General features: G+C 44.6%; 1 non-coding gene and 1 pseudogene across 1 annotated transcript; both read left to right on the forward strand.

The window, feature by feature from the left end:
* The first annotated feature begins 4879 nt into the window (after positions 1–4879).
* On the forward strand, positions 4880–5992 carry LOC112313289 (protein phosphatase 1 regulatory subunit 26-like; annotated as a pseudogene).
* A 5313-nt stretch (positions 5993–11305) lies between these two features.
* Positions 11306–11418, forward strand: LOC112313423 (small nucleolar RNA SNORA8). Its single transcript, XR_002975695.1, has one exon. It is a non-coding gene; the product is annotated as a small nucleolar RNA SNORA8 (small nucleolar RNA).
* Positions 11419–22406: the final 10988 nt, after the last annotated feature.

A 22406-nucleotide genomic window follows, 5' to 3' on the forward strand; every position in this document is an offset into this window, starting at 1 on the left:
GGGTAGTGGTTTCAAGTTTAGGCTCCACGTTTTAAGGGGATGTGATGAGAAAACAGCTTTTTTTGAGTTGCTGTCTAGGTATTTTACTGTATGGCAACCTTACTCACACCTAGAGTCTGGACATTTAGATAAGGACATTGACAGACCTAGGTAGGCCTAGGAGGAATGGAAAATCACCAGGCGGGAGACAACACCATGGGAAACTGCAGCCTGGGAAAATGCCTGCCTGGGAAACTGCCTGCCGACCCTACCCAGGACAAACAGATGCCTGGCTAAGATTGGGGTCTGGGGTCGGCTTATCCTGCATAACAGGATGCAGCTTCAACCCAAGGCTGATGAGATGTATCAAGAACAATGGTCAGCAGAAACAGCACCTGAGCAACCAGCTCTAGCCACTCAGACTCTGACGCCTCAACCAGTTACCCTTTGCGGGGTTTTGTACTTAAAAACCCTGCCCTAAGAACAACCGAGCGAGTGTTAACCTCATGGGAGACGGCAGCGAGCATCTTATTCCCTGCTAATAAATCCTGCTTCTTGGCTCACTACATCTGTCTGGTTTCTTGAGCGACTCCGACCTAACAGACATGAGTTTAGGATTCCCACCACAAGTTTCTGCTTCGGTTTTTCCAGGGGCACCTTTGAAAATAACCACTTAGAGTTGAGCCTGCGAAAAGTTAGTGACCTCTACCCCAATCACCTTGTAAGTAATAGGTGCTTACTACCCTGCTATCTCCTGCTCACACGTGACCTGGGATGGGGGAGTAGTGTTGGGCATTTTCTGGGATCTGTAAGTGATAAATCTTGTGACTTTAGTTCCTTTGTTTGATAACCTTTTATCAAAATTACCTAGGGTTTTTCATTCCTCTAAAGTGGGAGCTCAGATGCTGAGGGAGCTACCTGCTGCCCTGGTGTGGGTGGCTTGTGTCTCCTCATTCAGCAGGTCTTAACTGGCATATTCTTAATCTAATACACCAGCCATGCCCCCACCCCCAGCACAGGGGGATCATGACAAAAATTGCTGGTCAGAATAGTCAGGGGCTAAATCGTGACTTGTGAAGAATAATTAAAGGAGCTAGAAAAAAGCATACTAACTTACAGTGGGCAAGGTTATATTTTAACAATTGCCGTCCACATTTCAGTCACTTCAAGAACTTGAAATGACTCAAGCCACCTTGCTCACACTACAGGTCCTCACAACTTGGCTGGAGCTCTGCTGCATGTCACCTTCACTCTGGAACCCAGACTGATGAGCAGCTTCAATCTGGAACTTAGCTTGTTTCATGGTAGAGAGAAAATAGACCATTTAAACTGCCTCTCAAAGCTTCTACCCGTAGTGTTAAATGTTGATTATAGCTCAAGAAAGACAGACAAAGGATTGTTTCATTTCTTAAAAGAAAATAAGCTCTGACAGTCTATATAATACTGGTGGTTTTTAAAATTTTTATTCTTAATTTATTTTTTATTTTTAAGGAGGGCTTCAACTCTTGAGTGGAGCTGGAGACCAGAGACTCTTCCTTCTCCCTAGCGCACCTGCCTGGCCAGTTTATGACCAGCTTCTCTGGGTGAAGCTGGAGGATTTAGATTAGAGATCCTAAACAATGCCTTTCCTTTGCAAATCACCCTAAAAGTACTCAATCGAGCTGTAAATTAGGACAAACTAAGCTGAATATTAGGGCAAAGCATGGCCCTTACCTTGCCTTGGGTGTTCTGGGTGGAAGCCATCCCCCAGTGGATGACTTTGGATAGAACATAGGTCATAAAAGTCAATGAATATTTGAGTGTTTCTGATATGCAGGGCTCCATGCTGGCAGAAGGATTATGGCTAGGGCCTATTTTGACTTTGGAACCATACAAGTGTTTTATGTAACCGTAAAACAAAACATAATAAAAATGGAGACAAAATGAAGCAAATGAATTTAACCATAACCAAGTTGTTGACCTAACTCCACAGAGAATGACCCAGGGTTATTGAATAACACTGCCAAAAAGGCCTTACATTATTTTCAGTTATCAGTGTTATTGTTATTTGATACTGTGGGTAACGTGAATACATAATTGTTAATGACATTAGGAACCAACATTTTCAGCATAATAGACACAAATATAAAATCAAAGGAAGTAAAAGCCCAGTAGTCCTGATTTTGAATTGGAAGTAGCAGTATAAAATCATGACTATTTTCCCCTTAAAAAATATACACCCTAATTCTTGTCACTGGAGAGACCTAGAAGCAAAGAACTACCTGATTGTAATTATTCCAAAATCTGGTAAAGGGCATTAGTCGAGGATTTATCTTGCCTCTCCTGTACAAATTGAATTTCAAGGTAAACAAATAATTGATGAGAGAAAGTACTTTACAGAACACCTTCTGCTAATAAATTTTTAAAAAGCCAGATAATTTTAATACCCCCACCTTGCAAATGCCAAGGAGATAATGGATCTAGCTGTTGGAGAACTTGACAATGTTGGATCGAATTGAGAAAACCCTGATCAACCAGCGACCCCACCCTCCTGCCCCAACTTACCACCTTCGGAATGTCTTTGCCTCCAAATCACAGGGGAACCCCATCAAGTCTCTGGGCTTCCTGCAGCTTAAGGACTGAGATCTATAAAATGAAAAATGGGGAATACCTTGCAGGAGAGATGACCTAGCATCTTGAATAAACAATGGCAAGATTTAAAAAATAAAAAGGACACAGGAACTCTCCTATGTTAAGAGAGCTAAGAGACCTGTGGATCCTGGCTGTGAAACTGTAAACAAACCTGTTTTTTAAAAAAGACATTTATCAGATAATTTGGGCAATTTAAGCACTGACTAGATGTTTGGTGATATTAAAAAATTGTTCTTGTGTGCAAATGGCATTAAAGTAATTTTAAAGGGTCCTTATCTTTTGCAGATAGACAGTGAAGTTTTATGGTTGATATGATATGATGTGTGGGCGCAGCTTTAAAATGACCTGGTTCCAACGGTGGCCATGCTGGGGCAGTTCGCGGGATGCCACAGAGGAAACAGGACAGGCCACCGGCTGGCAACTGTTCAAGTTGGTGGTTCCCACATAGGTGTTCATGGTACTCTTCTCTGTACTCTTGTGGATGTTTGAAAATTTCTCATTACAGAAAGAGCAGTATAGATGCCAACATCATTGATGACATATGGAACAATTATCTTTATTTAATAAAATCCATATTCTACCTTTTCGTATTTGCTACAGCACACTGAAGCTAAGGAAGGACTTGGTTATGTCAGCCCAATGCAAACATCCATGAATATTTATTCATTCATTCATTTCACAGTACATACTGAACACCTATAAACCAGGCACTGGAGTTATAGGTGTCAGGGACATGATGGCTGTCATGGAGCTTGTGATCTGAGGGATACTTATTAAATGGATAAGTTATACATATGATCATACATATAATGAATACATTTCCACTGTAAAGAGTGTTGTGGAGAGCTGAGGGTGGTCAGGAAAGGCTGAAGAAAAGCCTTGCAGATACGATCTGACCACTGAGCTGCACTGACCAATGGTGGGGGGAGGGGCAGGAGGAGGGCATGCCCGGTGCAGTCCTGGGTCGAAGACACTTTTGAGAAATGGAAACAAGGTTGACGGTAGATCATCGTTGTCCTTTTAGACCTCACTGAGGACTTAGACCTTTGTCCTAGGAACAACGAGACCTCAAAAATGGATTTTAACATTAGCATTGCATTTCGTAAATATGGAAGATAAGATGCACCCACTCATGACAGGACCCCAAGGAAAGTTAATTGAAAGATGTACCATCGTGTTTTCATGGAAACACGGGTCTTCTAAATCCATAGTAAGGTGTGAGGATAATGGTGGGTATATGAGCATCTCTTTCTATTAGCCAATGTGGGAAAATGGATTCTAAAATCTTCCTTCCTGACATACAGGTGTGCCCAAGCTGAGAGAATGTAAGCATGAAATACTGGGGCCACCAGATCTGTATTTCAGGCTTAGTGCTGCCTTTGACCTATTCTGCGTGTCCCAACAAGACTGAGAACAAAGTTTTTCTTCCATCTGTGGGTTGTATTACCCTGGGCTGGCTTTCATCAGACCACTGATTGCATCACATAGCGCACCCTTCTAAACATGGCCTTGTTCTCCCATCATGCAGACCGTGGCTCGTTACTTTAGCCTAAAGTTGTTCTCAATCATTTTCTCTGGCTGATCCCCAAACAGAAGCAGCCTTTGAACACCTAAGAATAAGGTTTGGGAGAGGCAGCGTAGCACCTGGACTGTGGAACCAGTCCGCCAGGTCTCAAATCCTGGGTCAACCACTGTGTGACTTTGGGCAAGTTGCCTAACCTCTCTGTGCATAGTTTTCCTCATCTTTAAAAGGAACGTATAGCAATATTCATCTCATAGGGCTGTTATGAAGCTTATATGGGTTACTATTTGCCAAGTACTTAGAACAAGTTGCCTGACCCATAGGAACACTATACCAGAATTACATAAATATGCAAACCTTTTAATCTCCTGGTGCCTTGCTGTCTTCATGAGTAAAGCAACTTTTAGAAAATTCTATCTTTCAGGTGTGCTTTGAGAATGAATCAGCTGGGTACTCAGCTGATTGAAGGGGTGACTACTACTTTTATAGTCTAACTACCGTTGGGGGCCACCAAGCTCTACAGAGTAAAGACACTAAGTAAAGTAAAGCAACTGTGTTGCTGTAATACTTAGACAAAGGCTGTGAATTAAACAACCAGGCCAAAGAAAAGTGGACTGTCGTGATGGCAGATGCAGATGGTGATGGGAGTGGCTGCTCAGTGGCCTTTGTACTGCAGCTTGCAGCTTCTTTGTGTGTTAAGTTCTGTGCTCACAAAAATCCACGAGGCCATGCCACGTGTCCAACTGCATGGAGGTGGCCGTGTAGCTCTACCTGCTGGAGAAAAGAAAGGAGGAAAGTGGGGACCCACTGTGGAAACTCCCACGAGGATGTGGGAAGCAGCCCAACCTTCCTGCCCGTAGCACCAGCCACGCCACAAAAAGTGTCTTGTTCAAAACCCATGGGAAAATGCCAGACAAGAAGCCAGTGGCCTCAAAGGTCGTGGACCTTGGCCTGGGTGGCCCTGACCCCAACCATCCCTCCAAGCCACCAAAGGAAACCAAAGCCCCTGCACCTCCAGGAAACACAGTGGCCAATAGTGAGTTTGTGGACAGGCCCTCCTGCTGGGCAGACATGTCCGATTAGCTCATGTGCACTGAAGAGATCCTGGACATTTCCAAAACAATCCTGTCAGCCCCTGGGGAGGGTGGTGACAGACCCCTGTCCACCAGCCCACTCCTTGGTCCCCCAAATGTGCCTTCCCGCCCAGACGAGGACAGCAGCTCCGTGGACAGTGACTACAGCACAGAGAGGGAGATCCAGACGTTTTGGGCGCTGAAGGCACAATGGGGGAGTTTGCTGGCCAGAACAGACACCTGCCTGCAGTCTGCAGAGTCCACTGCTGTTGCCTGGCCCCAGCAGGCAGGCTGGTGGCCCCAAGGCCCTGTCTCTAAAACACTGGACCTGTCACTGAGTCGCAAAAGGAAATGCAGGGGAGACAGCAACACCGTGTGGTCATCCACACCACCAAAAACGAGAGAGATGGTGAAGCAGGGTGCCCTGGACCTCAGCCAGGGAAAAGCCAGTGAGGCCCCTAGAAGGGAGGGCGAAGCCAGGGAGCGCCTTCTCCCCTGCAGGACTGTCAGGCAGGGTGATGAACACGTAACCCCAGATATGAGGAACAGCATGTTGCCAGGCCACAGAAAGGCAGGAGATGAGGACTGTGGATGAGGAGAGCTCTGAGGACAAGAGCAGCTCATTGGACAGTGATGAGGACCAGACACCACCATGAAGGACTTGTTACAATTGGAGTGGAGGCTCAAGAAGCAGTATAGGAACCCCAGCGCTGTATGCAGGAAGAAGGTCAGGTTCAGCACCACTGAGATGCAGGCCCTGGGTCTGCATCTCAGATGGACCCTCTGAGGAAACCTTCCAGCGTCTTCTGCAGCCAGACAGAGAGAGCAAAGCCTGGCAGCACTGGGCCCACCGAAATGCCCCTGGCCCTCCCATCACAGTGGAGCCTGCAAAGGGTGTGTGTGCTCCAGCAAGGCAGAGGTCAGCCACCTTCACGGCTCAGCCACCAGGCCCAGCTGTTCGTCTGATGACAGCAGTTCTGTGGACAGTGATGACAGCATCCAGCCTTGAGGCCAAGGAGTCTGTGAGCAGTTCAGAATTCAAGGAGGGGCTGGTGAGCAGCTTTGGCCTTGGCTCTTCAGCCCAGCATGTGTGGGTGGAGCCAGAGGGGCAGGGGCACCCGTCAGCAGCACAAGGACAAGGGGCAGACCTGCCTTCCCCCTGCCCAGAGGTCCAGAGGCCCGCTGGCACCACCCAGGAGCTCCAGTGGGACTGTGTCTGCCAGAGGGGCACCCACAGGCAGGAGAAATCTTTTTTTATTTTTATTTTTATTATTCAATTACAGTTGTCTGCATTTTCTTCCATCTTTATCTTCACGAAGATCAGAAACCACAAGGGGCTGGGCCTGCCACAGGGACAGGGTTTTCGGTCAGCTGTCCAAATGTGCGGAAGCAAGCACAGGGGCAGGAAGCCCCAATGGGACCTTGCCCGTGACCTCTTGGAACCGGAGCACACGGACTCGGGCCCGGGAGCAGACAGGAAGGGAAGGGCCCCAGGCTGGCCTCGCCCCCCTATGGGATGACTTTGCCCACAAGAGTGGGCTGCACAGCAAGTAGACAGCTTGGAAGGCAGGGACTCACATGGAACAGGGTCCTGGGGAGGGAGAGGGAGAAGGGGCCAGAGGGCCAGGCCCAGGATGCACTGCTCTTGCCATGGACTCCAACAAGAGCCTGGCATTCGCAGGCTTCTCCCCGCTGCCCTCCATGTAGTTATTCTACTTTGGGAATAGTGTCTCCTGGGGGGCCAAGCCAGCCGGCCTCTTCAGCCCCCAGGCCTGAGCCTGCCTCTGCAGGGCGAGTCCTTCTCGGCCTTCAGAGAAGGCTCACACTTGCTCGTGAAGTAGGAAGGCAGGCACTGGCCCAGGAGGAAGTCTCCAGCAGTGCTCAGCGTTCACAACAGTAGGAACTTGGATGAGACGAGGACATTTTGGAGCTGAGGTGTAGACGGAGGGTGGATAGAGAGGCTGAGGACCAGGAGGCCTGGGGCAGTGACGCCAGTGAGCTGAGCGACACCTCCATGGAGGACAGCAGCCCCGTGGAGTACTATGGCTTATGATCAAGGGCAAAGTCTTCAAGGTGTGAACACGCGTCCAGGCGCCAGCGTGTCTGTGGGCAGCATGTGTGTGGGTGAACCTGTACATGTGTAGAGGGTGGCGGGAGCCGCTGGGACCTCCCTGTACATATGTACACTAACAGGACGTGATGCCCCTATTTAACATGTGTGTCCTGGAAATACGACTTTTATAGCTTTTTTAATACATTATTTAAAGTGATGTAAAAACTATTTTTGGAAAACATAGCTGTTTGATTTTGTAGGGTGTCCCTGACTGCAGTTTCTGTGGCCTCCATAGTGCTCCCTTAGTTCTGCCCTGTAAGACCTGGCGTAGGTCACTCAGACACTGATACTTCGGGGTGTTTGCTGTAGAAACAACTGGCTGTGCCTGACGGGGCAGCAGTGACACCCCCAGAGCACCCCAAGGCTCCTGGACATCACTTATTTTTTTAAATATATTTATTGATTATGCTATTACAGTTGTCCCATTCCCCCCCCTCACTCCACTCCATCCTGCCCACCCCCTCCCTCCCACATTCCCCCCCTATAGTTCATGTCCATGGGTCATACTTATAAGTTCTTTGGCTTCTACATTTCCTATACTATTCTTACCCTCCCCCTGTCTATTTTCCACCTATCATCTATGCTACTTATTCTCTGTACCTTTCCCCCCTCTCTCCCCCTCCCACTCCCCTGCTGATAACCCTCCATGTGATCTCCATCTCTATGGTTCTGTTCCTGTTCTAGTTGTTTGCCTAGTTTGCTCTTGTTTTTGTTTTAGGTGTGGTCGTTAATAACTGTGAGTTTGCTGTCATTTTTGTAGTGTCACTGTTCGTAGTTTTGATCTTCTTTTTCTTAGGTAAGTCCCTTTAACATTTCATATAATAAGGGCTTGGTGATGATGAACTTCTTTAACTTGACCTTATCTGAGAAGCGCTTTATCTTCCCTTCCATTCTAAATGATAGCTTTCCTGGATACAGTAATCTTGGATGTAGGTCCTTGCGTTTAATTTTGGGTGATGTAATTATGATGTGCCTTGGTGTGCTCCTACTTGGGTCCAGCTTCTTTGGGACTCTCTGAGCTTCCTGGACTTCCTGGAAGTCCATTTCCTTTGCCAGATTAGGGAAGTTCTCCTCATTATTTGTTCAAATAAGTTTTCAATTTTTTGTTCTTCCTCTTCTCCTTCTGGCACCCCTATAATTCAGATGTTGGAACGTTTGAAGATGTCCTGGAGGTTCCTAAGCCTCTCCTCATTTTTCCAAGTTCTTGTTTCTTCATTCTTTTCTGGTTGGATGTTTCTTTCTTCCTTCTGGTCCACACCATTGATTTGAGTCCCAGTTTCCTTCGCATCACTATTGGTTCCCTGTACATTTTCCTTTGTTTCTCTTAGCATAGGCTTCATTTTTTCATCTGGTTTTCGAACAGATTCAACCAAGTCTGTGAGCGTCTTGATAACCAGTGTTTTGAACTGTGCATCCGATAGGTTGGCTATCTCTTCCTTGCTTAGTTGTATTTTTTCTGGAGCTTTGAAATGTTCTTTCATTTGGGCCATTTTTTTTTTTTTTTTTTTTGTCTTGGCGCGTCTGTCACTTAAAGGGGTGGAGCCTTACCCCGGGGCGGGGTAACGCTGGTCTCTGCGCTGTGACGCTGTACGTGGGGGAGGGGCCGAGAGGGAGCAATGGCGCCCGCTCCACTCTCCTCTGGATCTCAATCTTTCACTCCGCTACCCACAATCAAACTGGGCCCCTCTGGTGCTGGTTCCCGAGTGGGTGGGCCTGTGCACACTCTAGGCCCCTGTGGGTCTCTCCAACAACCTCTCCTGTGAGGCTGTGAGTCTCTCCTGCTGCTGCCCCAACCCCCACGGGTGTTTTCAATCAGAAGTTTGAGTATTTCCCCTCTCTGGAGCCCTGGGTTGCGATGTCTGCTTTACTCCCCACTGTTTATCCGGTTTATCTGTGCGCGAATGTGGGGCCGCAGGGTCTGCCAGTGGTCGGACTGCCTGCCCCGTTCGTCCCATACTCCGCCAGTCTCGGTCCGCCACGGCCCTGTGAGTCCTTTCCGCCCCGGTGCCTGTCTCCACCCCTCCTACCGGTCTGGATGAATGTTTCTTTTTTATCTACTTGGTGTCGGACTTCCTTGCCGTTCGATTTTCCGTCAGTTCTGGTTGTGCGAGGAGGCGCAGTGTGTCTACCTACGCCGCCATCTTGGTTCTCCCGACATCACTTATTATAAGGGATCCCAGGGCGAGAGGCCACAGCATGTCCCTTGAATGCTGCAGTCACAGCCTTGGACTGGAGAAATGTGAAAGCACAAATCCAGGGCACACACTGGCCACCCCCTGGTGCGTGAGGATGTCCCAGGTAGGAGTTCGAGCTGGTGACCCCAGTGTCCCCTAGGCCTGTATTGTCTCATGTCCAGTCCTGTTTAATGACAACATGGTTCTAACAGCTCAATAAACCTCTTTGTATGTGGGGGAAACCCACCAGGCCTTGTCAACTGCCTCCATAACTGGCCAACAAACCCTGCTAATCTTTAGAGACTTGGCAACCTCTGTGGAACTAACCTCGGAGGTGATCGAACATAAGGCAGATTGTCACAGGCTTTACCGAATAACTATGATAGGGTTCTTCTGTGAATCATTTTCTCATCACTTTAAAACTAGCATCTTCTTTGTTATTATAAAAGAAACATGTTCCATGTACAAATCCTGGAAACTAAAGATAAATCAAAATTTTAAAATGAAAATATTCTACACGCATACATCCCACATAAACCTGTTAATAGGCCAGTACATCACCTCCCAGTGACACCCAGGGTCCGGCAGAAGGGAGGCCTGTGTGAGTGTGGTTGGTCGGGTAATAATATGGGTGTCATAATTTATGGTTTTAATTTGAACATGTCACCTAAAATGTCATGTGGTGTGCTTGAGTGTGATATTGTTATGTGGCAGAATTACAGGCTTATGATTTTGTAATAAAAATGGGGCATTATTTGTACCAGACCCTGTACTTTGGATTCCCAGGGTTGCCCACCCTTGACATCTCTGGGTCACAATGGAAGGAAGAGAGTTGTGTTGGACCACATATTAAATACATTGTGACACGTAATTACAAAAAAATATCTCATCGTGTGTTAAGTAAATTTATGATTTTGTGTTGGGCCGCATTCACAGCCATCCTGTGCCTCGTGTGGCCCGTGGGCTGGACACCCCTGCAAGTAAATCCTGCTCATTTCTGGGCTGCGAACCTTTGAACCTTCAGCTGAGCAGGGGATGGAGGGACATATGGGGGCACAAGGGAAAGAACACCAGCCCTGTGTATCTGCTCACACCTAGAAAACTAAGCAAAGATTGGGGTCACATCGCATACCAGTATTTTTTCAGTCTCACCTGCTGGCATCTCCAAGTGTTTTCCCTCCATTTGCAGCCAGGTCTCAGCCTGTGCTTCCCACCTCTGCTTTCCTGAAAACAGTGCATCTCCAACATAGCCCATACATAGGCCTCACTGCAGGACTGGTTGGTGGCATTCTCCCAGTCATGACCTGGATTCTGGGTGGAGCTGACTCACATTTTCCAAGAGCTCCCAGGGGATGTTGCAGTGGCTTGTTTGAGGACCAGCTTAATGTCTTCCTTCAATTCTTGGGCAATATTTATCAATCTCACCTTATGAGACCATGAGATTTTGCTCAGTTTCCAAGGTGGCCAGATTTTAAGGAATTTTGCAGTTTTCTACGGCAACAGAGCACAGAGCAGTACTGCCGCATGGAAAGTGTCCCTGTGAATGGGGACAGGAATCAGCTGTGATTACTCTCCACCAACTGGGGTAAAATGAGCTGGCGAGCCTTTACTAAGTGGTCCAGTAGCTGGGGAGAGCCATTTCTTCCTCTTGACAGCTTCAGGACCTCTGTTGTAAAGGCATAGAGTCCTTCAGCGGCCTAAGTCCGCATCCTTTCAGAGAAAAGCACTAGAGCCTCAATAGCCAGAGCACTTTTGTATTTGTCATTCCCCTTGGGCTCGTTCCTGGCAATCATTTTGAAAAGAAAACTCCTCCTGAGCTTATTTCTGCAGGGTGTTGAGAGGACAGTGCAATATAAGCTTAGTATCTGGCATCGTTGGTTGTCTGAGGTTTGTGTATGTTAAACCTGGTTTTATATTGACACAGTATTTTAAGACATCCTCCTGGGCTTTCTCAAAACTGAGTAAATCAGAGAAAGAAAAAGGAACTGCAGGGAAGAAAGGAAGATCACTAGGAAAAAAGAGAGAGAGAGAGAAGGGGGGAACCTCGGTTGGGAGGACTGTCTGGAAGGGGAGAACGTGATTTCTCTGGAGAGAAGAATATTGAAAGAGGGAGAAGTGAGAGGAATTGGAAAAAGCACAAAAGCGGAAACAAGATTTTCCTTCCCCCAAGACGATGGTATCTGTCCGATTGGCAGCACTTCTCAGAATTAATGGACATACCCCTCACCTGGGGCCCCACCGCAGCCTCCCAGCCAGCCCAAGTGGTGCCACTTCCTGCTGCTCAGTCCCTCACCCATTCCTCTCGAACACTGTACCAGAGTTGCATATGGCAGAAGCGATGACCTGTCACTGCTGAGACTGGGTTGTAAAGGCACGGTGGCTTTGTCTCTCTGATCACTGGCCCTGGAAGAAGACTGCTGCTGCATCTGAGCAGCCCTTCACAGTGACCAACATGGTACCCACAGCCAGCAGAGGTTGGAAATGGCTCCTTCAGTCTCAGGCAGGTCTTCAAATGACTACAACCTGGCCCACATCTGCACTGCAATCTCCCAAGAGACTCTGTGTCCTTAACACCCAGCTCAGCTGCTTCTGGACTCCTGACCCACAGAAACTGTGAGATGATAAAGGTTTGTTGTGTTAAGCCACTAAGTTTCATACTGAAACCAGACATAGCTGATGCAGTGAGAAAGGCCTGGAAACACGGCTCTCCATTGTAAATGGCTTAGATAAGTTTGCAAAAATTGGTATCAAAAGCAACTGGTAGATTTAATCAAAAGGTATTCTGACTTCTTTGGAAAGACTCAGGAGACAAAGATTTCCAAACTCTACAACTGTTCAAAAAGGAAACAATTGTAGAATTATACAGGGGTAAAAAAAAAAAAAAAATCCCAGTTATGTGTGAAATGAAAATCTAAGGAGTGGGTACTTCAGTGCAGCCCCAGACAGGAAGCATCAATGTACACTGAAAAAAGTATTAGAAACGCAAATTCCTAGATTCTACCCCACAAAATAAATTCAGATAAAACATCCATTTCTTATGTTAGATTGTCACCTTGTGGAACGTTCAAGTAACTACAGGACTGACTTTTTTATTTCTTATCTTAGAGTGCCATCTGGTGGAATTTTTATGCAATCGCAGAATGCATTTCTTTCTTTTTCCCCCCTAATGTTACAGTGTTACCCGGTGGATTCATCACATAATTGCAGAGATTTTATTCTATTAATGAGTTTGAGTACCACCAGGTAGAATTTTCATGTAACTGCATAGAGACATGTTTTTCTTATTACTGGGTTGGGCAAAAAGTTCGTTTACTTTTTTCTATACGATGGCTCTAGTAGTGCTTGTCTTTAATTTCATTCAAAACAATTTTTTTTGTTAAATTGTATTGTGACAGCTGTCATATCAGCATGCATTTTTTAAAAACTTATCAAATTTCGTGAATTTTTGTGCAGCCAATTAAATATTGAAGATGGAAGGAGATACACAACATTTTGGGCATATTATGCTTTATTATTTGAAGAAAGGTAAAAATGCAACTGAAACACACACACAAAAATTGTGCAGTGTATGGAGAAGGTGCTGTGACTGATCGAACATTTCAAAAGTGGTTTGCAAAGTTTCTTTGTACTATTGACATTTAGGCTAAATAATTCTTCACTGTGAAGCTGTCTTATGCATTGGAAGATGTTTAGCAGCACCCCTGGCCTCTACCCACTAGAAGTCAACAGCGGGAGACAGCCGACATCCTCAAAATATCCAAATCAATAAAGTTATTGGTGAAAATGAAAAATGTGTCTTTTATTTTATGGAAAAAGTAAATGGACTTTTTGGCCAACCCAGTACTTTGCTTGCAATGCCACCCACTGGAATTTTCCTGCAATTACAGATCAGAGAAGTTTTTCCTGTGTCTGAGGTTAGAGTGCCACCTGGTGTAATTGTCACGTAATTCCAAATCAGACACTATGTTTTTCTTGGTACAGGGTCTCTCTCTCCATCTCCCTCCCCACTCCCCTCCCCTCTCTCTCTCAGTATCCACATGCATGCACACACACAGTTGACCCTTGAACAACGAGGGGGTTAATGGGGCCAACTCCCACACAGCTGAAAATCTAAAACTTTTCACTCCCCCAAAAGTTAACTACTAATAGCCTACTGTTGACCTTGAAGCCTTACCAATAATGGCTCGATGCCAAATGAAAGCTGAATGCTATTTTACTTTGCACCTTTTTACATAAAAAAGAATCTTTGGATTTCTACTGGTGAGCAAAACAAGGTACCAACGTAGGTCTTTTGTAAAATTGAAGAAGTTTAGCACAAACTCTCAAAAAGTTGGGGAATATCTGTAATAGAAAAAACAGCTGATTTGGAATTAAATGAAAATTGTATTGGGTGGCACTCTAACCTGAAAAATAGGACAAACTTCTCTGATCTGCAATTGCAGGAAAATTCCACTGGGTGGCATTCTGATCATAATAATAAAAACTTCTTTAAGCAATTACATGAAAATTCTACCTGGAGGCAAACTGATTAACATGGGGAAAAAAATTCCCATGCAATTTCGTGACAACAACGCTGGGGGGCGACATAACAACAAAGAAAATAAATAAATAATACGATCTGCAATTACAGAAATGTTCCACATGATGGCACTCTAACACAAGAAATAGGAAAAAAAACACATTTGCAACTACACAGAATTTCCACACGATGGCACTCTAACATAAGAAATGCAAAAGTTGATGCTAGTGTTATGTGAAAATGTCATTAGATGGCACTCTAACATAAGCAAAAGATTTGAGTTTGGGGGATGGGAATTTTTTCACCCTTTATCCAAAAAAGGTATTATTACTAAATACGTGGTGATAAACTTACGGGATTTTTTTACTTAATAAATTAAAGTGTACATTAGAATTTAGTACATATATTTTCAGTGCTTTAGACAGATTTTAATTATATTCTTTCATTTTGATGGCTTGTTTGTACTTACCATTAGCAGATCCTCTAGGGCAGATACCAAATATCTAACTTTTCTACTTCCCCAGACTCTACCACAGTAGCTGATGTATAATGAGAATTCAATAAATATTTATTAAATAAGTAAAAGAAAGAATGAATAAAAATGTGAGAGTCCAGAGAAGATCAAATAAATGGAGAGAAGGCAACATGAATAAAAGTCTAGAGTCTGAGCTCTATTCTCATGGCTTCTGTATCCTGCAATTGGACAAGTAGTGCAAAATGTAAAGAAAAATGTGACTGATATGAAGGACACATGGACAAAACCAAGGGGGAGGGTGGAAGCAAGGAAGGGAGGTGGGTTTGGATGGGATGAGGGGAAGGGGTGGGGAGAAAATGTAGACAAGTGTAATTGAACAACAATAAAATAATTTTTAAAAAGAGAAAAATGTGACTGATATGGAAATAACAATGATTTTCATTTAAATGCCTTCCAAGGTTGAGATTTGTTTAAGTTAGTAAATTAAAAGATTTTTTAAATGGCAACATTTATTTAAAAGGATGAATTTAGTGATACCATTACGTTTGACTGCATTTCCAAAAGCAATTGCAACTATTTCAGTCATTTAATTGTTCTGGAACTTGGTTTTCATATTAAATGTTGAGTTTACTCACCTAGAGGAGCCTGGGAAACCTATCTGTGTGGGTCCCCTGAGGATTTTTCCCCTGAGGGAGCTCCCAGCTTTGCTCGAGGCTGGGCTGAACCAGCAGCCAGGGGAGGAGGAGATAAGAACCTTCCAATTTGCAAACCAGACATAGGACAGAGCTTGCCTCAGGAAACGTGGGAAGCAGCTGCACTTGCCTACTTGCCCTCTGCCTCACTCTGCCTGGTTTGAACAGGCTGCTTCCTCCTCAGTTCCCCTGAGTCCACTGAGACCTGCTCACCTAGCAGTCGCTCACTAAGGGTACCATCAGTACTCCCCATTTCCAAGGCCCTAAAGGTGTTTGTGAAGCAGAACTAATCTTCTATCCCATCTGAGTACCCTGAACTTCATGGTCACACTGCTCCTCAGGGCCCAGTCTCCATCCATGGCTTCATTTGCCTTTTGGAAGGGAATTTGCATTTTGTCTTGAACTAAAAACCTAAAGTAGCACCCCTATATTGCAGTGCTATTTACAATCGCTAAGATAAGGCAGCAGCCCAAGTGTCCATTAGCAGATGAGTGGACAAAACAACTACGGGATATTTACACAATGGAATAGTACTTGGACGTAAAAAAGAAGAAAATTTTACCCTTTGCAACAGTAAGGATGGACCTGGAGGACATTATGCTAAGTGAAATAAGTAAGAGAAAGACAAACACCATAGATCTCACTCATATGTGTAATCTACTGAACAAACTGAACTAACAAGGAAAACAGAGACAGACTCACAGATAGAGAGCAGGCTGACAGCTAAGGGAGGAGGGTAGGTAGTGGAGGGATTGAGCAAAAAGGGAAAAGAACTCATGGACATGGACAACAGTGTGGGGATTGTATGGGGAGGGAGGGTGGAGGTGGAAAAGGATATAAGGGGGATAAATGGCAATGGGAAAAAATACAATGGAAATAAATTTTTTAAGAATCCTTAAAGTAAAAAGAAATCTCAAATGGTGGAGTTTTAGGCACAAGCCACTGAATAGGGATTTTCAGGCCGCTGGTGCTTTGGCCCGGGGTTGCTGCTGCTTACACAGCTGGGAGCTCTGGGTGCCACTTGGCTTTCACTTGCAAGGAAGTTACTAAATGCCATACTTCCTGGCTATTAGCCTATTTAAAAACAAAAATGGGTTTACAAGGCCCTGGCCTTCATGCTGTCTGTCATTAGTCACTGTTTCAGTCCCTAGAGCTTGGGCTTTAGGCAGCCCACGTGCTTTGCCAAGCCCCCATCCGTACAGTGTCACCACTCCTCACCCACGCAGGCTTCCAACCCTTGTCCTGAATCTTCTTCCAAATGCCACCACTTTGCCTCTGCCTCTCCACCCCAGTGGAGCCACCACTGTGCCTCTCTCACCAGAGCTATTGCCTCCTTGCATCACCGTTGCCATTTGTGACCCACTCCCACACAAGGTCAAGGGGATCTGCCAAAAGCATAAAGCAGATCTTGTCCTGCCCTGCTTAGCACCCTCCAGGCCTTCCCACTGCAGTCAGAGTGCCACCCAAGATTCCTAACACCTGGAGGAGCCGCCTGACCTGACCCCACCTCCACTTCCTCCCTCTTCACTTGCCTTCCTTCTCTTCGCTGTAGACCAGCCACTTCTCTTTCTGCCGCTCAAATATCCCAACTCATACCTGGCTGAGGTCTTCACATAAATGCTGCCATGTCTGGTCTCTGCACTGGGTGTTCAGAGAGGCTGCACCAGCGAAAGGCACTTCCTGTGCAGGAGTGAACCGCTTCCTCGTCGTCTGATCTTTTCCGAGGAGTGATCTTGTTCAAGTGGATGGGCCACTGTTTCAGCTGTTCCTTCCCAAGAACACAGTCTGTCCACGACAGGCATATTGAGCATCTTGTTCACCTCCATATCCGCAGAGCCTAGAACAGCTCTGGACGTATAGTAGGTGCTTCATAAGCATATCCTGATGGACTCTTCTCCATTCAGGCTAATATAAGCTTCACAATCCCCTTTTGGAGCTTCCTTGCATTTGTTACAACTATGCATGTACACAGAATCACGGTTAAATCGGTGAAAATTATGGCACTTGGGAAGTCTTTGATATTGAACATTTCAGGGGGTTCTTTTATCTCATGTTCTTCATCCAGTGTGGACAGATAGTGAATGCATGCCCTGTGATGCTGGTATGACTTCAACTTTTTAAAGTCTAAGCCTCTTAGAAACCGAACAGATGATGTCTTGGAACCTTTCACTTGCTGTTCTTTTACACAATTGCTTTATGGTTTTAGCTTCTCTTAGACCAGGGATTCTCACCTGGGAGTGACTTTGCTCCTAGGGGACACTTGGTCATGTCTGGAGGTATTTTTGTTTGTCACAACCTGGAGTGGAATGCTGCTGGCATGTAGTGGGCAGAGACCGGGGATGCTGGTAAACATGCCACAGTGCACAGGACAGCGCCCACGGCAGATAATGACCCAGCTCAAAATGTCAACAGTGCTAAGACTGAGAAACGCTCTTTTTATCCCAGACTATGTAAACTAATAATGCACAGACTTAAAAGTAAGAAAATACATGTGATTTATAGATACTTTGGAAGTATAGATAAAGGCAGAGATGAGAAACTGCTAGCATCTATTAATCCTTTGGTGTTTTAGCTTTCTCGTAATATTTCTATGTTCTCATATATTATTGTTAATAAAATGATATGTTCTGGGGATACTGTTTGGTAACTTTTTCATTTCATTGTGCCTCATGGACCATGTCTATGTCATTGAGGATTATTCTACTACATGGTTCTTAATGACTGCATAGTTTTGCTGTATGGATGTAATACTATTTACTAAATTCTTTCCTGACCACAGGACATTTACATTTTCTAATTTTTGTATCATTCTTAATACTTTGATGAGAGATGAACAGTTTGGTATCTAAGTTTTGTGCAGAACTCTGATTATTTTGTAAAATGTATTCTTAGAAGTCGAACTGCTGGGTCAAAAGCTATATTTCAAGGCTTCAATGCCCACTTTTAAAAACTAGTAACTAGATGGTGAGCTCATTGTGGGTGGAGACCTATTTTATACTGCTTGGTATCCCTCACTGTGACTTGTTGTCTTAGGTGGGGCTCCCTCAGAAGCGGATATGAGAGAAAGATTCAAGTGCAAGTCACTTATTTGGCAAAAGTACCATTAAGGAGTGAGGAAGGGAGGCAGGGAAGGGAGAGGAGCCAATGCAAGGGGCATTAAAAGAGCTGGCTACCTCTGAGGACAACTGGGGCTCCACATCCTGGAGCAGTTCTAGGAGCAGGTGTGGAGCACACCTTAGAGTCGTCCCATCCAATGGGGAGGAAGCTAGGGTATTGACCCTCCCACTCCCATCCATCATGGCCACTTTAGCCTTCCATGTATGCAGGCTAGGTCTACTCCCATCACTGCAGAAAGCCCTTGTCTAGGGAGTGACTGGCGCTTGCATGAGGGAGCCAGCAGTGGGCATGGGAATAGTGATTACTGTGGGGAAGGGCATTACTGTTGGTGCACTGACAGCATCACATCGGCCACATTGGCCCTGCAGCAAACACACAGTAGGTGTCTACTTGGTATTTTTCAAATAAACTAATGACACTTTGCCTCTTTTTTTCTCATAGGAGGAAAGTCACATCTTTTTAGAGTAGGAGGTGAGCTCAGGCACAAACCCAGCAAGCTTCCACTTAAAAAATGAGAAGACAGGTTCAGAGAACTGGAAGTCAAAGCCAACTTTCCTCTCCTCCCCCAACCATGGAGGACCCCCTGGGCCCGAGTGTGGGGTAATGGACCCCAACCTTCCAATAATTGATAAGTAACAAAGTATTCAGCTCTAGATGTTCGGGTGCATAATCTTTCCTTCAAACACTCCAAACATCCCTCTTTCTCTGAGTTTTGAACTTGCTGTTTCCTTCTGCACAGAATGGTCTCCTTTAGATCTCTGCACAAATATCTCCTTCTTATGAGTCGCCACTTGGCTCCAATGTCACTTTGTCATTGAGGCCACACTGGCCTATGGTTAACTCAACTGGTAAATGTAGGGAGATGTCATGAAATGTTCAAAGCACGTGAACAGCACAGACACCCAGAGACTATCCAAACAGAGACTATCACTAACACTCAACTTGTGAGCAAGACATTATTTTCCATAGGTCTCTATGATCTGTGTGGTTTGGATCTACTGGAAGGGTAGGCTCTCCATAACCCCATTCATCAAACACGAAGAAAGTGTAAAATGTATAGGAAATGGGCAGGTGGTTTTGGCAGAAGGAAACGAAAAAGGCACAGTCCCAGCAGATCCTGTTCAGCGCAGGCAGGGCAAGTAGCCATCTGATTTTTGGGGGTTTGTTGTGATGCTGAGTATCTTGTTTCCACTCTCTGAAGTCCATCGTCTACCTTCTCTGCCTTGTCCGTGCCGTGGCCCAGGTGGCTGACCTGCAGGAGCTATATCCACAGGCCTCTCACTCTTGGCCTTCCTGTTGGACCAAACAGTGGGCAAAAGGAGCTTAGAGGGGTCAGTGCTCATACAACCTTTATTAAATTTGTCTCCACTTACCCAGGTCACATGCCCCATCTGTTACCTGTCAGTACCTTGACTGCTACAATATTTTGGGATATTTAAGAGTCAGACATTCAACTTGGCACCTGTTTATTTCAGAAGCTTCCATGCAGTCATTTGAAATGATGTCATGCAAAGATTTCTTTGTTTTCTCTTCCCTTTCTTAAAGGTCATGTTCTTGTTACCATTGTTTTAAAAAAATTTATTGTTATTCAATTATAGTTGTATGCCTTTTCTCCCCATCTCTTGTTACCATTTTCATTTTCATCTTTGTTCATATTCTTTTGAGAGATAATTTAAATATATAGTATAGTGCACCAGTCTTAGAAGTACAGCTTGATGAATTAGTGCAATTGTATATGTTTACGGAACAGCCTGTGAAATCAAAATCTAGACTATTTCCAGCATCCTTGCAGGCTGGTGCATGCCTTTCCCGTCAACACTACCCTCCCAAAAGTAACCACAGTTTTTTAAAATTTTATTATGTATTGGTTTCAGGTGTACAGCTTAGTTGTTAGATAATCACGTCTTTTACAGTGATCCCTTGATATTTATGGTTTCCACCTGATATCATACTTAGTTATTACAATATTGGTGACTGTGTCCTATGCTGTAGTTTACACCCCTGTGACTATTCTGTAACTGCCAATTTGTACTTCTCAATCCTTTACTTTTTCACTCAGTCCCCCAACCTCCTCCTGTCAGTAACCACTGTTCTGATTTCTGTCACCATAAATTAGTTTTGCCTGTTCTTCAACATTGTATAAATGGAATCATATACTACGTGCACTTTCTTATCTGGCTTCTTTTATTTGGTTCAATATCTCCAAGATTCATCCACGTTATTCAATGCTTTCTGCTTCTAAGCTTGATTTGATCTTGATTAAATTAAAATCATTTCCGGTTTATGTTAACTTGGTTACTTATTTATAAAATAGGATACATGACAACCATGTTTTAGGCCTCAGGCAATAATTAAACTTATAGATAGCTGAAAAAATTATACAGAGCTATGTCCATATTAGTTTTGTGGTTTGATAATAATGGATGATAAATATAATAAGAGATACTACAGTAGCAAAATGAAAGCCTACTGTGCTTCTCTGAGCATAAAGCAAATGTTATCTTGGGAAAGCTTTTCTGTTAGGTTACTGATCGCATTGTCCCTTTTACTGAAATAAAAGGTTCTTTGCATCATTTTCCCACCCAGAGTGTCATGGAGCCAAGCAGAGACTATCATTAACAGCCAGCTTGTGAGGAAGACATTATTTTTCATAGGTTTCTATGATCTGTGTGGTTTGGATCTACTGGAAGGGTATGCTCCCCAAAGCCTCATTCATGGACCTGAGCCTACCCCACCAAGTCTTGGGAAAGCCAAACTTGATCTGAGTGATACCCTTGGTTTCTGTCATCTGGACCACCTCTCTAGCTGGAGGTCGAAGGATGCTCAGCTGCCAAAGAGAACTCCATTCTGGCCACACATCTGAGACAGCAAGGAGCTTGAGCAGCTCCAGAAGGAATCTGCAATTAATTATGTTTCACAAATTGCCTTTAGTGTGGGACCAGCTTTTTTCAGGTCCTGGATGAGGCACAGTGTCTGACTTTGGCAGGCTTACCTGACTCAGTTACACATTCATGGAGGGAATAGAGAACACTAGTGTCATTTGGAAGAACTCTGCTCTTTGGAAGATAGGAGAGCATCACCAGCCAGGACATTTGGCAGTGGAGTCACACCCTCCTGGACCCAATCAATTCTATCTTTTAGTCATCTGCAGTATGGAAAGTTTGGCTGCCTATTGAAAGGGATGGAATTAATGATTTTCTTGTACTGTGAGCTGGGATGAGCTTCTTACATTTCTGTTATACCACAGAGTAGCATCTTCCATTAATAAATCACAGGCCCTATTCAGTAACCTGAGGGCTAGAAGTGGAAATTGCTACAGGAAGGGCTGGTCTTATGGTAGGTGGGTAGCCACCTAAAGGCATGGTAGGAGGGCTAAGAGTTTAGACGCTGGAGTAAGGCTGCCTGGGTTCAGCTGGCTCCACCAGTTGCTTCCTGTGTGACTTTAGGCAAGTAGCTATTAACTCCTTTAAGCTTCAGTTTCCCCATTTGTAAAATGGGCATCTTTTTACCTAAGTCATAGTGTTATGCAGACAGATGAGATAATATATTAACTTAGCATATCATGTTTCAATACATAGTTATTAATATTAATGTAATAAAGTGACTCAGCTCAAAAATCCAAATATAAAAACATCATTTCATTATTTACTTTAATGTAAATTTAATTTTGGATACCTATGGCAGAGGAAAATTTGAACTCAATTATTAAGTCTTTCCGATGTCAGAGCTGTGCAGCTGTGTGTGTATGTGTATGTGTGTGTGTGTGTATACACACACACATATTTCTCAATTACAATTTGCATTCAATATTATTCTCTACTAGTTTTAGATATATAGCATTGGTTAAAAATAGTGGTTAAACAATCATATACTTTGCAGAGTGGTTCCCTTGATGTTTCAAGTACCCACCTGGCAGCACACATAGTTATTATGCTATTCATGACTATATTCCCTGTGCTGTATTTTACATCCCCATGACTATTCTGTAACTACCAATTTGTGGTTTTTAATCTATTCACCTTTTTCACCCCATCCCCCTAGACCCCCTCCCCTTGGGCACCATCAGTCTATTCTGTGTATCCAAGTGTGTAGGTGTCCCATACTGGACAGA

The sequence above is a fragment of the Desmodus rotundus genome, chromosome X, assembly GCF_022682495.2.
Source record: "Desmodus rotundus isolate HL8 chromosome X, HLdesRot8A.1, whole genome shotgun sequence".
Lineage (NCBI taxonomy): Eukaryota > Metazoa > Chordata > Mammalia > Chiroptera > Phyllostomidae > Desmodus > Desmodus rotundus.